Below are 4,933 nucleotides of genomic sequence, written 5' to 3'. Positions count from 1 at the left end.
CAGTAATTTTGCCGAAAGGAATTTCTGTTCAACCTAATCGTTATTTTTCCCGATTATTTTGTTCTCTCCACTCTCTTGCGCAAAACATACACCCATCTGGGGAAGCCCTAAGTGACCCTTTACTAAGGCAAATCTGATTTCAGGATTTTAAGTGTAACTCATTTGCTCACAGCCCCTCATTTTCCAGAAGAGCCAGCTGTACAAGAACTATTAGGTTGGTGCAAAAGTAATCGCGGTTTTTGCATTAATTTTTAATCTTTTAAACTGCAATTACTTTTGCAACAACCTGATAGCTTTGCTAAGAGGTGAAACGTGAGGGATTTACAATTGAGTGGCTTTCTCCCCTTCTCAATGTCCTGTTACTGACCTCTCAAAAGGATAATTTATGAAGACCCTTACCCTCTGTTCCCTTTTTATAAAGTCAAGAAAAAGGGGAAGGTGCTCTCTGAGGATGTGCCAACTCTCCAGTGTTGATTAGGTCTTCTCTAAGCTTACAACGGAAAAGTGAAGGAGGCAGAACTCACTCTGGTTTTGTCTGCGCCTTTCCAACAAGCAACAAGCGCTTTGCCCAACTTCACTGCTCTTTAAAGACTGTCTTGTTTCTATCAGTCTTGGGCAAACTCCTCTAATAAATCATTTGACCTGCAGTTATCTTCACTTTTTAACTTCCAATAATTTGGTTTTGGTCTCTATTGTAAATGTAATTAGGGGCCATTGTCTGCTCCTGAATGGGCGGATTCAAATGCTCCTCAGTCTTGACTGACAACCAGTCTCCTATTGAATTTGTTACTGCAAATCACAGCCTAAGAGATGGTTCTTTTTTTAAATTAAAACAATTTAATTTTTTAAATTAAATTATTAACTACATGAACATTTTAGCAACATTAATATAGTTCTCAATAAAAGGCAGAAAAGCCACCCATAATGGCACTACCACACCCCCCCCCAAAGAGACACATTTTTAAAAAGCTGTGTTTGTAGGGCACTAGCTCAATACATTATAGTTCCTCTTGTGGAATGTAATGCAACATTTGAAAACAATGAGATACATCTACGGATATAAAAAAAAACCCCACAGTAGTTATAAAGTGAAAATAGCATGATGTATAACAATATACATTATGCAATACTATTTGTGTATTTTTATAGATACATATCATGCTGAGATATGTATGCAAATTTTCTGGAAGGACATACAAGACATTAAACAGTAGTTAGTTGCTTCTAGAGTCTAGAAAATGGGAAGAGCTAATAAGAAAAAGGATTTTACTTTTCTACTTACACTTTTCTAGGTGGATTATTGTGTTTACAATGTGAATGTATTTAATTTAAAAAGTACTAACATTTAAAACAAAAGTTATGCTTGTACACAATGATTTTTTGAAATTAATAAAAATTTTAATTAAATGTCTACAGATGTAACACATAAGTTCATTATAAACTAATATTCAAAAGAAGTTTATTACATTTGGAAAGTATGTGAAGATTAGATTTCATTTCATTCTACATAAATTCACAAGATTATGTAATTTTTGAAAACCAAATATAAATTAAACATTCACTTAGTTTAAATAATTTCAAAAGAAAAATTATACAAAATTGTCAAAATTTGATTTGATTTAGGATGTGATTATGTATCATTATTATTTTTTTTAAGGAGGGCACAGCTCACAGTGGCCCGTGCAGGGAACAAACCGGCAACTTTGGTGTATTAGCATCACGCTCTAAGCAACTGAGCTAACCGGCCACCTCTGATTGTGTATTTTAATATGTATATGATACTACAAAGGTAACAATGCCTAGAACACGAAATTCTTAGGATGGACCTGGGCAGTATAAACTCCAAACTACATAAGAAATAAATCTATACTCCAAACTACATAAGAAATAAATCTATATCAAATTCTGCCTATGATATTTGATAAATGACTATCTGATGTGACTAGGGAATGACAAACTAGTTATGAAAGGAAATCGTTGAAAGGAATTCACTACCCCTTTCTGATTAGACAAAGTCTACGCCTTCTTGCTTTTCCCTGCCTCTATTTACCTGCTCTCACCACTGCCCCCCCTCCTTATCTTGGCCTTGGAACCCAGGCCATCCTCTAAAGTGAGCAAGAGATCACTGCTTCTAAGAAAGCAGTAGCATGTCTGCTGGTAAACCATGTATAGGGTACTTTTCTTTCTAGTTTCTTCAAGAAAGATACTTTTTTCAAAAGGTGAATTTTACAGTATTATATCTCAATTAAAAAAAAGAAAGGTAATTTTCATGCTGGAAGAGAAAGAACAAATATAGGTAAGAAATGTGAAATATCATTGGGGTGAGATAATAGGCGATGTTCTGCCACTTTGAACAAACAAGATTTCTAGTCCTAAACACTGAAAGAGAAAGAAACTGCCAAAGGGAAATATAAACATCACTGGTAGTCAGAAAAGCGTCAGATATGAAATGTACTGATTTTCAAGTGTGAAAAAGGACTGCTTTTAAAGAAGATTGACCAAACCTGCTTCAAACAGTTGCCTGTCTAGAGAGTTAAGATTGAGAAATAGAGCAGGATTAATTTTTTTTCATTATAATTATTTGGTACTACTTTGAAATTACATCCATACGATACAATAACTAAATTTTACCCCAGGACTGTTTTTCATGTGGGAAAATGAGACCTTTCTAATGATGGTCTGAACATCTTCAATGATCCCCGGAAATTTCTGGCATGGATTAAACAATGTTTCACGAGCACTTAAAGGAATTGACCCTACGTAGGCGCTAACGTAGGTCCACTTGAGCAATTTCATTAATCAACAAATATTTATTGTGCACCTATTGGGTCCCAGTTATCGTGTAGCAGAAATCAAAACAGGCCCATTCCTGCCCCTTGTGGAACTCTGGTTAGAGGAAGACAAATAACGACAAAAATTACAGCATTACAACTTGTGCTAAGTGTTGTGAAAGAACACAAGGGGATTTATGCGGGTACGTAATTAGGGAAACTAGCCTCACTGCCGCAGGGAGCAGCGCCAGAGAAATCGTCTGTGAGGAAGCAGCATGTAATCTGAGCCCTGAAGGATGAACAGAATTTAGGTAGGCAAAGTGTGGCGAGGGCTACAGAGAGAATCTGAAAATAAAACCCAAGTGAAGAAGGCATGAGGCAGCCATCGACGTGGCATGCTAGCGGATGGGAGACGAGGCTGAGGTGGCCGGGACAGTTAACAGAGGGAGAGTGTGAGAATGAGACTGTCCGGGTAACTAGGGGTCATCTCACACAGGCACTAATTCATGCTGTTTCCTTTTTTGAAGGGATTACTGGACAGGTAAATGATTACTGGACAGTACAAAGACACGCTAAATTTGTTTTCAGGAAGACAACTGATCAAAACACTTGGGATGAACTACACTTAGTTCTACAACCAAATTCTATCCAAAATCCACCCACTTCTCCCTACCTCTGGCTGTTCCCTAGATCAGGCCTCCACCTTCTCGCCCCTGGGCCACTGTTTTCACTTTACCTCCCACAACCCGTTCTCTATACAGCAGCTGGAGTGATGTAAAAACTGAATCATCCCATTTGAATCCATTGCTTAAAATCCTTCAGTGGCTTCATGGGTCACAGGCTGGGTTCTCTACCGATGTGGAGACTGAGTTTGGGATCAAAGATATTGCTTAGGGTTTGATACCTGGGAAAGAAAAGGGGCCAACCTATCAGGGAGCTCTGAAAAGGGTACTGTCGGTCAGAATTGTCCAGATCAAAATAGCTGAGCCTTCACACACACACACACACACACACACACACACACACACGCCTCTGCAGACACAGATGTGGTCTGCCCCAGGAAGGATGTGTCCTCAGGCAGCTATGCTCTCCACAGCAGAGGCAGACCCTGAAAGAGCTGTCAGCTTAAGGCTGTTTGCTGACCAACTCTTCACGGCTGGGCCTCCAGCCATTCCTTAAAGGGAGAGCTGGCTGTGACATCTCCTTACGCATGTCACCATTGCATTTAGAATTTTAGGACTTAGACCCTAAATGAACTGGCTCCTTTGCTTCTCCACTTGCTTCTGGTCACGATTTGCTCTTGGTTCACTAGCCTTCCTGTTTTCTTGAAGTTCACCCCCCTCCCCAGGGTCTTTGCGCTTTGCCCGCTTGTCTGGAACGTTATACTCCCAGGCTTCACATGGCCAGCTCCTTCCAAACTTGTCTGCCTCTCCCTCCTTACTCCCCCGTCTGCCTCTCTCCTCCTTACTCCCCATCTGTTTCATTTTTCTCATGCGCTTCAAGAAAATTGTTGAAGTTATTTTTGTTTACATGCGTCTTATCAACTAGAATGCAAATTCCATGTGAAGGTGGGGATCGAATCTGTTTTGTTCCCTGCTCTATCCCCGGGCGGTACCTGAGACATACTAGTAGAACTTCCGTAAATATTTGGTAGATTGAGTAGGACCAGGTACAGAAATGTACGTTAAATAATACTACAGATAGCTCCAGTTTCAGCTAATTGAACAACCTGCCCAAACAATATTTGTTGGTGCATTAAGGTTAACCTGAAGGGAGATTTCTAATTGGCTGACACAAATCTGGCTGGTCCTGTCAAATGGGTAGAAAGTCAATGATTTGTGTAGAAAGAAATGGTGTGTAATCATCCACATTTCTGGTAACACAAAGCTGGGAATATTTTGGTGGTTAATATATTGGATGATACATTTCAGATTCAAAAGGACCTGCAAGTCTATCAAAATTAGGATGGTGAATTAATTATGGTGTATTCTTTGTACAATGAACTACTGTGCTGCAATGAAATGAGTGAACTTCTCCTATCTGCAACTTCCAGGAACTTGACAAAGAAACTGCGGGGTGGGGGGTACAGGGCGGGAGGGAGGGGGGAACCCAGACAGATCAAAAGACAGTATATGCTGCATGAGTCTATTTCTAAGGATTTC

Source organism: Rhinolophus sinicus, linkage group LG14 (genome assembly GCF_036562045.2).
Source record: "Rhinolophus sinicus isolate RSC01 linkage group LG14, ASM3656204v1, whole genome shotgun sequence".
NCBI lineage: Eukaryota > Metazoa > Chordata > Mammalia > Chiroptera > Rhinolophidae > Rhinolophus > Rhinolophus sinicus.
This window is presented reverse-complemented; position numbering follows the sequence as displayed.